The sequence below is a fragment of the Larimichthys crocea genome, chromosome XXI (assembly GCF_000972845.2).
Source record: "Larimichthys crocea isolate SSNF chromosome XXI, L_crocea_2.0, whole genome shotgun sequence".
NCBI lineage: Eukaryota > Metazoa > Chordata > Actinopteri > Sciaenidae > Larimichthys > Larimichthys crocea.
In genome coordinates, this window is record NC_040031.1 from 13,287,776 (window position 1) to 13,305,376 (window position 17,601).

Consider the following 17,601-nt stretch of genomic DNA (forward strand, 5'->3'; position numbering starts at 1 on the left):
AATGGGGTCGTTTACCTGCTGGATTCACTGGGTGATGTTGAAGTTACGGGGGCATCTTTTGTTCTATTTTGATATTTTTTGCTAAAGTTGTGTGTCAACTTTTATAGACACACTTTAAAAAAGGTTAACATTTGAAAAGCATATGTTGTACACGCAAGGAAAACTGTATCTTAATCTGAATTAGTGATTTTTCATCAGGCAAGCTCTCCCGCAAAGGACAAATGAACATGGGTTATGGTGGGTAAGGTTTTTTAATCTGTTATTTATGACATGTAGGCAGTTATCATAAAATAAACTTTGTTGTTACCCAGATTTTTTCTCTTTCTTTGTCTTCTTTCGGTGATGCCTGGGGAATCTTTTTTTTAAGGGTTAATACCCAGTGTTTTTAACCGTTTTATCAATGAAAACTTCTTGCAGCATTTCCATTAAAAACTAAAAATGGCACTTATACAGATTAACATGACAAAACTGATTATGTTGCTTTGTCAAAGGAAGATATAAATCTTGAGTTTGATTAAACGCCTTTTAGAATTGAAGGGGGAATGAGACATACTTAAAAACAGTATGATATACATAATACTAAGAAGAAAACTAACAGCAATAATATATTTATTCATATATTGATATTAAAAGTAGTTGGCTTGTTGTGAATTTTTAACATTATAATTACCTACTGAGATGTGTGCGAAGACGTACACCGGGACGGCCATGTGGGGGCAGGGGCTATCTCAAGACGCTTGGGTTCGGAACGAACAAAGCCCAAATCGGACCACGGGGGTCTAAATCTAACACCTCCTTGTTGTGGTCGGGAGATAACGGTTAAACGGTTAACAAACAAACGTTTTTAACGTGGTTAAACGGAAAAACTCAACGTTTAAATACGTGATTTAAGTCACCGACACAATGATTATTTTAGTTTTTAACGTTGGTGTGTTTTAAAACTGGGGTGACTTTAATACGGCTGCTCACGTGTAGCCTCCGCTTGTGAGTCGTGGACTCTTCTTTTCACCACAAACTGAACGTTTCAGACCTCCGTTCCCCCTACAGTGTAACCTACTATGTGACCGCCCTTCAGTCCCTTCAGTGACCCGCTGTTCCCCCTTTTGGAGGTCGAACAAGCAGCGTCGGGGTCACAGACCAGCAGCCCCGGACACTGGTGGCTGCTGCCGGTGTTTGTGGAATTTTCCGACCCCCTCGAATACTGACTCGCCCTTCCGCGTGAACGCGCTAAGGCACTCACACACGTGTGTTATGACAGGCGGCAACGAAATGTTTGGTTGTAGTTATTGTTTCAGATTCGTTGACATCTGTCACAATGCTGACTCCCCTCTTATATTAAAAAATTGCAAAATGTAACACCAACCATTTCACTCTGCTGGCATCATGTGACCTCTGCTACCTATGTATTGTTTTTTGTAACTAGTGGGTAATAGAGAGGGACAAAACAGGAGGAGAGAGATTCTTTCAGGTCACAATTTACATCTGGTCACAATCTGACTCCCCCTCCAGATGTTTAAATTCTGACTCCGATTTAATTGTCCCTCACAGGGGACAATTTGATTGCAGTGACAATGCAACTTAACACAACAAACAATTAAATAGACCAACAGTGACATAGACAATGACGCAAAGTAAAACAACCAAAACTTGATTTAAACAATCCTAATGAAGTTAGATATAAGTGCAGAAGGCAAAAAGGCTATAAAGATAAAAGATAAACAAATGTTTGTTGTCTCTGTTGACACCAGTTACAATAACTTAATAATAAATAATGTAGCAGAGGCACAATATGCCAGCAGATCTTTATTGGAATTTGTTTTTCAGTGCATATACAATACCACACCAGGCTGTCAGAATATACATAAACCCATAACAGTGCAGTGATGCGCGTTCACGCGAAGGGGGAGTCAGATCTGAAGGGGAGTCGGAAAATTCCATAACACCAGGCAGTAAACACCCCATTACTGCTTACAGTGAATTAAAGTGGAAAACACACCGTGCGATCACTTCTCCCCCTCCTAAAGCACCGTCCAGACTTTATATAGACTTCAGTTTTGTTTTATTGACCATCTCCAAAAGTAATTAGCTTTATTCTTGCACCAGTAGTCCTTCAGTGCTTTGGCCTTCCTGTTTTTACAGTAAAATAAAAAAAAGGCACCTGTGGTTGCCAGAATTTTACCGTAATAAACACGGTGCACTTTTCTATATTACCCTAATAGGATATTAGTGCTTATTCTATATTTTGAAATACCTGTGGTTTAAGGTGAAAATGTGCCAAACCAAAACTGTATTTTACTGTATAATTAATTGTCTCTGATATAAAATACTGCTTTATAAGTATGTAGACATACTTTAAAATCCCTATAAATAAAGGTTTGCCCTAAAATATGACCAAAAAAAATGAATAAGATTTACATAACAAATACAGTGTAACCAGTTTTTCTATCTACTTTTTTCACCATAAAATCTACAGATTTTCTTTTTACAGTGTAACAAAGTGGCCTCATCTGTGGTCTTAAAGCATTAACAATATAAAATTATAAATATTTCTTGTGTATTATTTTTTTTATTCAAAATTGCTTCTGAAATCCAACTTAGGTAATGGGACGGTAAAATGAGGTCCAAATTAATTCCATTATTTATTGTGTGTGTCTTCTGAGTGCAGCCAGATTTACTTCAACTTCTGTAGAAATAGCAGATTTATTTGTAATAAGGATAATACACAGCAGTGTAGCTGCCCAACACAGCTAATCAGATATCTGTCTTGACTAATCATCCTGCCTGTGTTTTCTGAAGTGGCTGTACTCCACCTGCTGGCTCCTGATGTCTGTGCCTGAGCAAGAAATGCAGCTCAGCAGTCAGCGCCCTAAGATGATGCTCAGATCAATAATGTCAGATTGTAAGAGGTTGTTATTTATTCTAAATAGTTCTGTAGTTTCACAATTTGGTATAGACACTTTTTATGAGGATTTTCTTCCTGTGAAGGCATTGAATAGTTTGTAAGGGTTAAATCTGGGAATGTATAACGAAATGAACAATAAAGTACCTAAAAAAACAACCTTTTCCTATCATTACTGTGTATTGTGATTTAAGTTATTAAAAAAAACATTGTGAAAGTGGTATGTTAAACATTCTTCAACCGTCTGTCTTTTTGTCTTTATTGTTTTAACAGGAAATGTTGTTGTTGCTGGTGTTGTTTGTAGGTGAATATTGTACCACCAGCTGACTGTGATGACCCTGGAGTGCAAAACTGAGACTGTTGTAGGGGATGGAAAGGCTTAGTTAATTAAATCCAGTAGGCTGCAGCCTGACACAGCAGCAGGAAGAAGAGCAGACACACATACAGTGCGCCCACACAAAGGGGGTGAGTCTCACTGTAGTGCTGGAGGACGGATTACTGTCTCAAAGTAACGGACCATCAGGACAAAGTGAACAGCCCACGAATTTCAGTGGTTATGTGGTAATATCCTGTTAATATGTGCAGCCGGGAGATAGATTTGGACTGAGTTATTTTTTGTTTTGGAAAGTTATGATGTCCAAATTTGTATGTGTTCCTGTTCTTGATGCTCCCTCTCTCGCTCTGCACTCCTTTTGCAGATTGTTTTGTAGTTGTCTATTTACCCACCACCTACAGGGGATCAACATACATTTTGTGTATAGTAACTGTGACAGCTTCCAGTATCTCATCATGTACCCGAGACACAAAAGTATTTACTACAGATAAATAGATTATTAGTAATTTAGAGTGGATATAGAGTTTCTTGAATGTAGTTTTATCTGGGACTTGTGGCTGATCCAATACTACCCAGATGTGTTTAGGATTACATGTGGAAGAATAATATCAAAATTAAATATTTGTTTTGTTATATTGGTCATTCTGAAATCAACTTATAACTCGTTGTCAGTTGTTTTTTAAATGCTCAATGTGTAGTCTGCCACTTGTACCTCCATGTTGTCTGTGTTCAAATTCAAGGGTGATGTAAACTGTCAAACATTTGACATTTGTTCGCTGCACGTCTTGTGTTTAACCTACAAATTTGACACGATGAGACTTTTGTTCCTTAAAACATTCAGGTACCACACACAATTATATTTTTAGATTATTAAAAAGCATGAAACTTCCTGTCCCTGCTGTGACATTGCATGCCTAATCCAACCTCATCACTCGCTCGTGTTCATGCTTTCGCTTGATAATCAGTTTCACTCCGGCTAATGAATGGACAGTTATCAGTGCACTTTAATGGGACTAAAGCTGGAAAGAGATGGCTGGTTTTTGCAGGCATCTTGCTTCACAATAACATGATTTATTCCAGGACTGATTCATTGACATCCTGCATCATAATCTAAGTTTTTGTTGGAGAGACAATGTAGTGCTCGTGTCTATCACAATCTGCAGCAGTAGTTGCTCAAATTGTATGTAACTTACATTTGCCTGTTTTGAAACACTGGCAGGATAATGCTTTATACTGCACGGATCTCAGAGACAAAAATATACAGTAGGTAACCTAATTTAAATAATACTTCTTACACTGATGATCGAAGGATATTACTATTCTGTTACATCGAGGTTCATGTTCATCCATAGTTCAGGTGCAGCAGAATGGAGGCAGTGTTAAGGGATTACAGTATCCTTTAACGTCTGCAGTCGTCAAGTTGGGCCGATTATAGTGCTCCGTCCTCTATTTGGGGAGGAGGGTGGAGGAAGAGGAGCTCTGGTGGCAGCTCACAGCTCCCTTCAGTCTGGCCCTGAGTCACCATGTGCTGCAGCTGACCGGATACTGCCTCGCTGTCTGGGCTGTACAAACAGTGACTGCAGGAGTGTTGTGGTGCAGGGGGTACGCAGCTCTGTGATAACACACCTTAGACATCCATTCAGTCTGCCATGTTGATTACTGGTGGTATTTATACCTCGCAGCTCGGAGCATCGCAGAGAAATGCAAGTATTGCTGCCGTTTTTTCTGTCTAGCTGTGTGTCTTTTCAAGGTGAACTCTGCAGAGGAGTAATGTGTGAGGCAGAGCTCAGTCAGGGTGTTTTCTTCTTATGTCTTGTAATGGATCTGTGTTAGATGACTCGTGCTTCCATTAGTGCCACTAAGAGAAATGTCAGGCTTAATTTGTAATCCCTCTAACCTCTGCACGTCCTGAATGCAGTATTTATGAATCTGAGCACGCCGGCCCACTTTCTGGATGCAGGACTGTTCCCTCAGTCGTGCCTGTGTGTGTGTGTTGTCACTTCGTCTACCGTCAACATGTGTCCTGCCAGAAACACTCTTCCTTCTTCTTTCCTCCTTCAGATCTGAAAATGGCATCAATTCTGCAGAAGCTCCATCACCCCGCTGTTCAGCGGTCCTCCTGAGCCCCCCAGGAATAAAGTGACAGTGGTGGGCGTGGGCCAGGTTGGCATGGCATGTGCCGTCAGCATCCTGCTCAGGGTAAAGCCCCACTGGTTTTTGCTTCGCTCAGATGGCCTTCCTGTGGTTGTCACAGGACGGGGTAATACCCAGAATCCTCTGAGACTGACACCGGATTACTGATCTCTTGGTGTCTGGTGATTGGCTGGATTTGTTATCCTTTCACTGTCCTTGTTAAGGTGGTGGACACAATGACGGAAAAATGGATTTGACACAGAAGAGAACAGAGAGGAGGCAATCCTACAGTAAAGTATTATTTTAGTCATTTCTCCTCGATTTTGTACTCTATATATAACAGAGTGTCATCTGCGTAAAAAGTGGTTTTAAAACACAGACAGGTCAGTAAGATGTGGACTCAACATAACAGAAAAATGCAGTCTAAAGTGATGTGCCAGGGATATATTTATTCTCTAAAATCATACAGATCAAACATCTTTTATTGAGGTTTGTTTACGGGGATTTTAAAGAAAACCCTTAAATAGGGGACTGGATTCAAAGTATAAAAGTTTAAGTTGAATTTATTGTTCTTGTACAAGAAGGAGCGTTTCACAGTGCAACACAAAAGAGGTACGGAGAAAAAGGCTCCCTGAGGAAGCTCTGACAGTTGGTTCTTATACATTTCCTAAAAATGGGCTGTCTCAACCCCCGCAAATTGTTTAACAGACAAGAGCATCTAAACAGTTTTCTTCAGCAATCCCCTAATCAGTAGCCAGTATATTTCCCCATCTAAATGTCACCTCTCTGGCCTGTCTCTGGCCCTCATTCTGTTCTGGACTTCCTCTATTTATACATTAACCTGAATTTTACCTTAACCTGCCAGCCTCAGCAAAACATTAATAAAGGGAAGTGCCCTCAAGACATGTAATAAATAGGAACTAACATCGTATAATTTAAAAACATCTAAATAGCTGTGTAACCCAGATTTTTATAACAAGGTTATTTCCACTTGTACCCCAACTGAACAAACTGGTATGTTGCTGAATTAATAAACTGTGTAATGTGAATCATTCCTATGTGTCAGGAGCTGGTTGATGAGCTGGCTCTGGGATGTGATGGAGGACAAGCTGAAAGGAGAAATGATGGACTGCAGCATGGCAGCCTCTTCCTCAAAACCCCCAAAATAGTTGCAGACAAAGGCAAGTTTATACCTCAGACATGCCAAGAAACTAAATCTTAGCACAGGATGCAGCTAACTGACAGAAACATTTTTTCCCTCTATTGATCTTTGAGTCTTTATTTTTAACCAGCTCCTGCTTGTGTTTTCAGCAGGAATTTGACAGCGCAGCTTTTTGCCCCTCTTAACCATTACTCCAAATCTTCTTCCTCCCTGTCTCTCAGAACTACTCTGTGACAGAAAAACTCTCGCTCGTGGTGGTGACAGCCGGTGTGCCGTCAGCAGGAGGGAGAGAGCAGGCTGACCTCGTAGAGAAAACGTCAACATCTTTAAGCACATCATCCCTGAGATCGTCAGATACAGCCCTGACTGCATCATCATTGTGGTTTCCAACCCAGGTACACAAACCTTCATTCTGTCTGTCGCCAGTCATACAAGCATTCACTGTCTAATAAACAACACTCTTCAACAGTCGACGGCTGACTTATGTACCTGGAAACTGAGCGGCCTTCCCAAGCACCGCATCATCGGCAGCGGCACAAACTTGGACTCGGCACGCTTCCGTTTCCTGATGGCCGACAAACTGGGGATCCATTCCAGCAGCTTCAACGGCTGGAGTCCTGGGAGAACATGGGGACACCAGTGGTGAGTGGTGATTTGCTCTTGAACAGCAAGGAGAAAGTATCACAATATGTCGCTCACAAACGATGATGGTTGACTGTTTCATTGGTGTTTCAGTGCCTGTGTGGAGTGGAACGAATGTGGCTGGAGTCAACCTGAGACGTTAAACCCGGACATTGGCACTGACCTTGATGACGAGAACGGGAAGGACACCCACAAAAATGGTGGTGAACAGGTACACAGAGGTCACCTGATTGATTTAGATGTTTTGCTTCACTGTTTCTCATTGATAACCTTAGAACAAGCTCAATTTGAGTATCTGAGTATATTATAATGTTTTATCAGTTATTTTTGAGCACTTCTTATCTGCTGTATCACCATTAAAATCAACCAGTACACTATAAATTCAAACATTTAGCAGTCTGAAAACAGGCTTTCTTTGTTTTGCTCCATCTCAAGCTGCGGTCTTGTGTCTTCGCAGTGCCTACGAGGTGATCAAACGAAGGGTTGACACCAACTGGGCCATCGGTCTGAGTGTAAGCGACCTGACAGAGAGCATCATCAGGAACATGAACAGGATTCATCCTGTTTCCACCATGGTCAGGTAAAGTGTTTCACGCACAGATTCATTTTCACATACATTGAAGAAATAAACAGCATCTTATGTATAAACTATCCAATTGTAATTCTGTACTTTTGTCTTTAAATGATTTAAATAGTTTCCTTTTTGCAATTTTGTCATACATGGTCAGGATTTTTCACTATTTATCACATGAAATTGTCAGTAAAGATGAATTTTAATTTGTATAAATTACATTTTTTTTCATGTTGATATATAAGTTCAAATTTTCTAATTTTGTCTCAATTTGACTGTATACTGAATAAAATGAAATTTCAAAGGTGATTACTTACTTTGCAGCTCCAGTTTTGCTTATTCAGGCTCAATTTTAAATCAGATTGGATTCTGAGTGACAAACTTCCACTTCACTGCACACAGTATATAATGAAAGTAATATGTAATAAGATGCTTTCAGGTTCAAATGTGGCCTACGAACAAGTTGTTTGGTTCAGATTTTATTTATTTTTTGCATGTTACATTCACCTTTCTGAGATGTTTAGTCCTCCCACAGACAGTAAGGTGTTGTTTATGGTGTCAGGGCATGTATGGAATCAGTGACGAGGTGTATCTGAGTCTGCCCTGCGTGCTGAACAATGGAGGAGTGGCCAGCGTGATTAACATGACCCTGACAGACGATGAGGTGGCCCACTGCAGGCCAGTGCCGACACGCTGTGGGACATCCAGAAGGACCTGGATGATGTCTAAATGAACAGAGGAGGCGGCTGTAGCTGTACCTTCCTTGCTGCTCATCTCCTGCAGTATTATCCTCTGCAGTCACCAAACACTCCACACCTTCGACCCACTGCCCCCTGTAGATTCACAGGCATAGTTTAATCCCTTCAGTTTAAACGTAGGCGTCAGTTTGTACACTTCTGCTCACTGGAGTCTAAATGTGACATCAACTGAGTGAAAAGCTGCTCTGACTCATTTGTCCTCGACTGTGCTGCTGCGGCGTGGAAACACTCATGTTGCTTTGTTTGTGTAATAAAGCAGGTTTGCTGCTGTTGCTTGGACAAGAAATGCATTTGTTCATTTATTCAGCCGTAAAGGCATTTACTTTATTAATGCTGTAGAGCCTCTAGTTTAAATGTATCGACTGAAACCATTTTAGCAGCAAAGAGACAAATTTATGTATAATGGTTTACAATTTTAAGGAGGTAAAGGGACAATTATATCTTATCCTGCAACAAAATATTTTAATTTTAGTAATATATGTCCTCTCCACTTCTATGTCCACCATTAAATAACTTTAAAGATAGAACAACCTACCATCAGTCACATATTGGTTAAAAACATCATTGTAGATTTTAGATATCCTGGCATAGGTGTAGCAGTTAGTTGGCGCACAATTTTACATGAAACAAGGGCATTCTGACAAGTAGAGGATCTGACATGATGGACAACAACAACAACAACAACACACAACCACCACACAACCCTAACACACATCACACCACACAACAATAACCCGCTAACACACTGTATATGATATATAAATCATAATATTGTATTCAAGCCCTTTAAAGGTGGGCTAATGTCAAGAAATACCCACCACAGGTTGTGAACGCAGCGAACAACAGCAGCCACAAACACTTATCCTGTTTATGAATAACAGGTTTTATATGTGTCACTGGTGCAAGCGTTGTCACATAGACTAATTAGTCAATACAGTGCTTTACATGAAATTACTCCTCTTAGGCGTTCTGCATACTGCAGTATCTTGTCTTTAATTAAGCCTGTTAACGAAGCTCGATTCGTCTGCATCTCAGCCGTCCCAACCTTTCCTTTTTTGTTCTGTGATTCCCATTCAGCTCCTATGGATGCTGTTCAGGCTGCTCACTCATTCAATAATCCATCGTCTTGCACATCTCGGTTTTTCACTCTCCTTTTGTGTTTGCAGACCCCCCGCTCTACGATCTATGTGGGACCTGTGTGTAGACAGCGTGACGATCAAGTTTTACATGTGTTAATCACCCTTGGTGTATTGTGAGTTCAATTTTCTCTCGCGACCTTTACTTCCTGCTGACAAGTACTAGGACTGTTTGTACAAGTTGTAGCGCGCGCTGTAGAGAAAGTTCTGCTTTAACGATTGATCTGACTGCCTATGTCCCACTAGTCTGTGCATTTTTTTATTTCTCATGATGAATGTATCATTGTTACCATCACCACATCTACAACCACCCACACAACCACCACCCACTACACACCACAACACACCAGTCCAGCAATAAATATCTAAACACATCACAGCATTCACAGAGAAGTTAAGGGTGTTTTAAATTACACAGCACCATTTTAACTTACCCAAGTAAACCTCCATAAACCAGTGGTATCACGTGACATTATACAAAACATAATTGACTACAAGAAAATGAAACTCCCAAATCAAAAACTTCTAAAAACTAGTTTCAAAATTCAGCTCTTTATCCTCGGGTGGATATATATCACAGCATTGGCCTCCACTGCAATAGAGAAAGAGATTACAGAAGACTCAATCCCGAGAACGGTGGTGAGTGTTGGCTGATGGACTGTCATGGTTTTAACATCTTCCACTGCTCGCTGCAGCAGCTCAGAAAAAAATGGATGACAAACGATAATCGAGTCCATCGTTGGCTCTTGTTCTGATCACTGCCAAGGAGCACAAAGATAAATGAAAAGGTTAAACAAGAAACTTCACAACCAAGGCCGTGTCCAAGTAAGTGAAAAACACAAACTAAGAAGTTATTCTCTCTGCTCTAATGGCAGAATCAAGTTTATTGTGAAATAAATGTGATCCAATGTCATGTGAGTTTAAAGGTATCACTTTTAACAAATCACTCTCTTATAAAGTGTTACTAAAATGTAACTTTATAGATCAGTGAACAGTATAAAACCACTTCTTAAAAACAACATTGGGTAGCTGGGTAAAATTAAGTTACAGTTATAATAAATCACTAAAAATAAGTAATAATAATAATAATAAACATTAATAAACCATTGATTTAGTTAAACATGTGAATAAAGTATTTTATACAGAGTTATTCTAAATACGCCAAATGATGTAAGTATCTGCAATTATGTTTTGTTTGTTTTTTACAATAATAAAGACTGCAGTTTTAATGTAATTAATGTAAATAAAGAGATTAAGTTCACATGATCTACAGCTGAAAAACAAAACAAATAATCACCAGCCAAAAAAGATTTTTTACAGCCTGTAACCACCTAGAAGTTATTCTCCATAATGGTGTTTATCTCATTTAAACAGCATTAGTATATTAGCCATTAATAAAAGTCATAGTTACCGCCTGTAGAGCTTTTATAAAAGGGTCACTCACCTAAATCCTCTCTGCTGGTGCGCTTCAACGCTAAGCGTGTCCTCTGCAAGAAAAAACAAAACAAAAAAACATTTCAACTTTAACATAATGAGGTGGGCTCATAATCATTTTAAAAAAATGTTTTAAATTTCCTCTGCAAATTCTTACGTGCTCCCTTTAGGTATAAATGGCTGAGGGAGTCCAGTTTTCCGCTGAAAGTGATGGAGAGTTTATCTCATAACGACATTTGTTGTTTTTTTTTAATCTTAAACATGGATAATAGGAAAAATAAAGCTCTTTCACCCACCTGTGGTGCACTACAGCACTGAGACACCAACATCCACCAAGCAATGTGACTATTGGGACATTGTTTGAACGCTGCAATGACATTTAGTTTAATTTACAATAACACTAATACTAAACCCATTTAATACATTTGTTTTTGACACAATATAATATTTGTAAGAATATATGGCATTTTAAGTGTTTATTCATTAATGCACAGTTACTTGTCAACAATTAAGCACTTGCTGCTTGTGACAAGTGATTTCCCCCAGTGTGGGATCATTAACATATCTTATTTTACTTATTAGGACTAATTTGTAGTGTTTCTTTAGGTGCATTTAACTATTCTGTCATTCATTATCTGCTTACAAGACGACCACCCGGGAATTTAACCCACCAACAACAACACAACTAGAACACAAGCAAGATCACGATCAAGAGAGAAGAGGAGAAGAACAAGCAAGAACATCAAGAACAACAATGAGAAGAACAAGAACATTAAGGACAGCAAAACAGACGATCAAGAACAACAAGACGAGAAAGAACAACAAGAACAAGACAAACAAGAAGAAGATGAAGAAGAACATGAAGGACAAGAACAAAAAGTACAAGACAGAATAAAAGCTCACCGTTAATGTACCTGTTGTCCTGCAGGATGTAGGATCTGTACGACTTTCTCTGTCGCTGCTGTCATTATAAAACAAAGCAAACCACCCCATTAAACAGCGTCACTGATGACAGGTAGCTTCATTACAGCTCACATAATGCTTAATGCTGACAGGAATGACAGGTGTTGTTTAACGTGTCACTGCTCATTAATTAAAAACACCAGAGAGATGTAAAACTTTTACGAGCAGCAGAGGCTTTTTTCACAGGGTCATAACATGATGGCACTGCTGAGATTTTAGAATGAAAGCTGACGTGATGACAGCCGTGTCAGTGAGTATGAGGAGGAAACACCATTCAAGTGTACCGACGTGTTGACGCTTTCCATAAAAAATGATTGAAGTGTCATTATGTGTCATGCAAGTTACTGTAAAAGTACCATGTACTGATAAACAGGCGTGTTTAATGAGAGGCTTTTGAGCTTGCTCATAGGGATTGGTTTCCAGCTTATTTTAATGTATTTTAATGGTTTTATTGTATGATTCAATTTTCTTTTTAGTTCAGATATATCCATATGTAATATTGTACCAGTCAGAGAAGAGTTTCTCCATTGTACAGAGTATTTTAGTTTGGTTTTACTTAAGTAAAGAACCTAAATACTTCCTTATTTTGCCAGTCTCGTTATTTTTTATAAACTTCCTTTTACACTGTCGAAATCAGTGGGAATTAATAGCATTAACGTGGCTGCAGGTGAGCAGTTCAGGTGTCATTCACGTCAGGGACAAACCTTCAAACACTATTTTACTGATAGTTTTAAGCCCCGTGAAAGGATTTGTACATGTTGTGTGAACTGTTAATACTATCAAGTTAAGACATAATGAACTGTTAATACATTTGTAGCACACTTTAAGTATATGTTCATTTATAATCTATCGTTTATTTGGTTGCTGCTACGTCATGCTGTTTTAAACACGTTATAAACTGTGGATGAAAAACAATATTGCATGAAATATAATTGAACTGTAAACTGGTGTTACCATATTTTACACGCAAAAGGGAGAAATACAAAGGTTAAACCTTTATTGTATTTATCAAAAGCACAACTTAATTAAGATTTCTGTAATGTTGGATCTTGTATTCTTGAGCAGTGGGAGTTAGTTCATACCGTATTTGAATGCAGGGTACTTATCCTGGATTAAACCTGGTTTGGGCAGGAAAAACTATAAAACATCTTTATAAAAGAGACACTTTATTCCAAGTATGCACTTACAAAAGTTACAGTAAAAACATCTCAGTAACAAACATCTTAAACCTTTTCCCCCACAACAGTTCACGTTTCTTGCTCACTAACATTTCGCTTGTTATTATCTTTTGTAATAATTAATGTCAGTGACAACTTCATCGAGTAGCTCCGACAAAAAACTCTCACTCACTGTTGAGGCACCACAATCTTAGCAGGAGTGATGCTGTAACGAGCTCCTAACTCTCCGCTGAGTCAATCCGTGGTCCCAACTCATCGGTCCATAAATATGAACAGACTGGAATGATACAAAATGGGGACCTGCTTCCAGCTTTTTAAAATAAAAAAAATAAAAAAATCTCCTGGTAAGTCATCCAAGTAGGCGTCAGATACAAAACCTCATGTCAGTCAGATACACTTGATTCTTCTGTGCAGAGAAAGTTTGGATTCACAGTTCTGGAGTGGCAATGACCAAGATATTCAGTCACTGTTAGAAACATAATAAACACTGAAACTCTCCTCCGATACAAAAACGGCCCACTGTTATACCATCGTGTTGCTCTCGCCGATTTTATCACCAGCTGAAAGAGAATAAAGAACAACCCAGAGTTAGTTTCTGCAACTTATTACTGAATCAGATAAAAACATTCAGGTTTAAGATCATTCAAGATGAGGCGGACAGGAACAGATGATTAAGTCACAGAAAAGGAGAAGTTTTCTCTTCAGACAAAATTAAGTTTTTATGAAATGTGTTGAATAACTACAGTACAGTGCACCATCACATACACCACCACACTGTTCCTGAACAGTCTTCATAAAGTTACAAAGTCGAGTCCCACAGGCGAGTTCAGAACAGCAGAGACATTGTTCGAGAGACGGACTGTCAGCGCTCACATTTCAGTAAAGGTCCTCCTGTCAGTGTTTGAAACTAAAGACCATACAGGTGACACAATAATCTCAGCTTCTTTCAACTCGTCTTCATCAGCAATGAGCTTCACTGAAAACTACATGTGGACCTGCTGAAAGCTCCAGACAAGTTGGCTGCTATGTTTTAATAAAAATGAAAATAAAGCTGCAATGATTAGTATAATAAATAATAATTAGTGCCACCTATCGGCGAGTTGCGGTGCAATGAAATAAATACTCTCCAACATCTCACCCGCTCTCACTGTGATATAAAGGGCTTTTTCAAGAACGAGAATAAAACCTTCATATTCAGGTTGTTATTACACTAATGAAAATATAATAATACACATTACAGTCAATTCCTGCAAAGAAATACTCCTTTAAGACAGCTGATTGATTCCAGTTCTGCATTTTTGTCCAATGTTTTGATGCCTGTTTTGCTTCTGATACCAAAATCTGTCCCCTGCCTACAGATTCTGCATTCTGTGCAGATATCTGTTTATATGACATTATGGCTTTTGTTGTTGGCTTAATTTGTCTGAACAGCTTGTAGTGTCGTGTTTTTTAGGTCTGACTGGTCATATCGGTGTTGTTGCAGCTTTTATAGAATAGTCAAAAACTCATAAAGAGGACAGAAAAAAAAACGGTCTCATCGATTAAGGGATGATTAATCTCCGATTCATTGATCATCAGATATAATTACTGTGCTGATCCTGGTAAGCTGAGCAAAGACCCGAGCACAGGTACACGTCTGATGAAGCCTACCGCCACCGGGAAGAACCCCCTGTTGACGAGAGGAGACGAGGCGGGACCAAAACACTCACATTAATTCAGGATAACGATGACAGAGAGGCGGTTTTCTTTCTGTCTGAACTGACCTGAATAAGAGGAAGAACCGTAGATCTCCAGAACGACTCCAATGATCGGCCAGCCGATCGAAACCACAAACAATCCGAGAAGAAGCTGGTGGCTTTCACTTGTGTGCTCTGGAAGAAGAATCTGAACGTACGCTCCAGGCGATGACGAAGGACAAACCCGAGACGACAGATCTGCACAGAAAGAGTAAAGATGGTCACCGGCTGTCGGTCAGATCATGTGGGGGACACGTCGGTAATAGTATCTGTCGGAGCCAAAACGTGTGTGTGCATACTTATTACGTCTCACTATTTTGTTTCTATCATATATCTTCATCTAGTTTAGTTCATCGCCTACTATTTCCGTTAAGAACATCATAAAACTGACTGTGAACATCTCACAGTAGGAGCCTACTCAGCCTCTCAGCAGCTTTTTTAAATGGATAGTTGCCGCTACAATTTAAAATACTGGAGCCTGTCACCACTGAGTGCACAGGTAAAAAAAATAAGGTGTAACCGCAACACACCCTCTGTGTTCATTACCAGAAGTTGGGAAAACATGTGTGATCTAACACATTTATGAACAACTCAAACTTACACACAACACAAACGAATTTGGCTCCTACAGTTTGATTGATCAGCTCACATTTCCAATGCGAGGAGAGCTTTATCGAAAAACAGCCCCATCCCAAAGAAGAGGAAGAACAAAACACACCGAACCCCGTCAGCCCCATCCCAATTTCTGTAGAAATACAAGAAACACAAGTTATTACGGATATTGGTAACATCACATCAAGAACAGGGGAAGCTTTGCAGACACTACTTGGTCAAATATCAACGAAGTGGATGAAGGTAATAAAAAAAATGGGATTACAATGTTGCTGAGCAGTTTGAATTGAATAAGAAATGACGTCACGCATACATCGTCATTTTTCAGTGGCTGTGACGAGTGGAATCTTCCCAGTGTGCATCACTTCAGTTTATCTTTCTTAATTAGTAGTCCTGATTCAATTCATGAGTAAAACTAAACTATTAAAGAGCGTAACTCATTAGTAATAAATAACTCTAATATTCAGCTTATGGGTGAGACTATAGAGTTTGCCACACTGTTTTACACCCACATAGCCACTACCGACGGCTAATCTGTTTTCAATCTGCTGGATAACCCAAAAAAAAAAAAAAAAAACATTCCTGTGAGATTATTGTGTTAGTTACTCCTAACTCCCATCTGTTTGCATGTGGCAAACATAATCAATGTATCTCAAATAACATGTTATGGATCAGAAAGTTAAGTTTGTTACATTTATACACTAAATTATGGTCATTAAGGTTCAAACGCTGATTTAGATCATTATACTAACTAATGTGTTGGTAGTTAATGAAATAAAGCTATAGTCCATGTAATAAATGTTATTTTAAGGCAATAAATTAATTATTTTCATGATTTTCTTCTTTTTAAAACACTGCCCTGTGACGTCACCACCCTCTCAGCCAATGGCGTCAGGCTTCTAGCCTCTCACACACCACACACACACACCAACACACACAGCACAAACGACAAACGTTAACGGGCCACTGAGGTCTTCTTACTCTGCGAGTCCGTGAGTGGATCAGTCTGCGTTGTTTGTCGTCCGCACGAGGCTCGCAGACACTTTGAATCTTTCCGCTTCGGCTCGTGGGAGCTAACTGATGCTACAGAGGAAGCGGCGAGCGACGCGAGCGGTTTGTGACGCCACGACGCCACGACGAACTCCGAGCCACGTACGCAGCCACGCACGGATAGTCTTGTAGGGGATGAGCGACACCCAGGCGTCGTTTCACTGCACATTCCCCTTCCTATTCAGTAAAAAAACTATGGTTGTCCTTTAATATATAGTGTAACCGGAGTGTGTGCACACACACCGTGAATGAAAGTGATTCTGATTCTGAAAAAGAAATTCCTTTGTTGTAATCGTTATTATTATTATTATTACTATTTTATTATTTCTCACTCTTTATTTATTTTTCTCTTTTTTCTTTCTTTATTTCTTTATTTTTTATTCATATTTTGCTTCTATTTTGTTTACTTATTTATTTTAATATGTGTTTATTATTTTTTTAAGGATTATTTTTTTGGCCTTTATTGCCTTTTATGATAGGACAGCTGAGGGGGAGTGGGGATGCGATGCGGGATTCGCATTTATTCATTCATTTCATTTAATGGGACCATGTTGCAGTATTAAACACAAACGATTACATTTGATGTCGCACAGCGTATTTATAGCGAGCAAATACTATTAGTAACTATTGAGTGAAGTACCACAATATATTAATGTATGTGTATTTAGTGAGGGTATAGAAAGTTTAAACAAATATGAAATGATGAACCTAGATAAAACAAATATTGATAAAAAATAATAAATAAGAACCACCGATCGAGCTTATTTATTTGAATATGTATTTATTTTTATTTATTTATTTACTTTTTGATGTTTTTCCTTTTTATCTTATTTTTTTATTTTTGTGGTTTATAACTATTGTAATTTATTTTACTTCATTCATTCATTCATTTAATGGGACCATGTGCAGTATTAAACATAAACAATTACATCTGATGTACTGCACCAGAGTAAGCCTGCAGCTACTTTTCATCTGCAGTCCCTTTGGCAGACA

The 17,601-nt window shown here is 39.0% G+C and overlaps 2 pseudogenes; one reads left to right on the forward strand and one right to left on the reverse strand.

The window, feature by feature from the left end:
• Nucleotides 1-5,302: 5,302 nt before the first annotated feature.
• LOC113744195 (L-lactate dehydrogenase C chain-like) lies at nucleotides 5,303-8,470 on the forward strand (annotated as a pseudogene).
• A 5,262-nt stretch (nucleotides 8,471-13,732) lies between these two features.
• On the reverse strand, nucleotides 13,733-16,777 carry LOC113744210 (vesicle transport protein GOT1B-like; annotated as a pseudogene).
• Nucleotides 16,778-17,601: the final 824 nt, after the last annotated feature.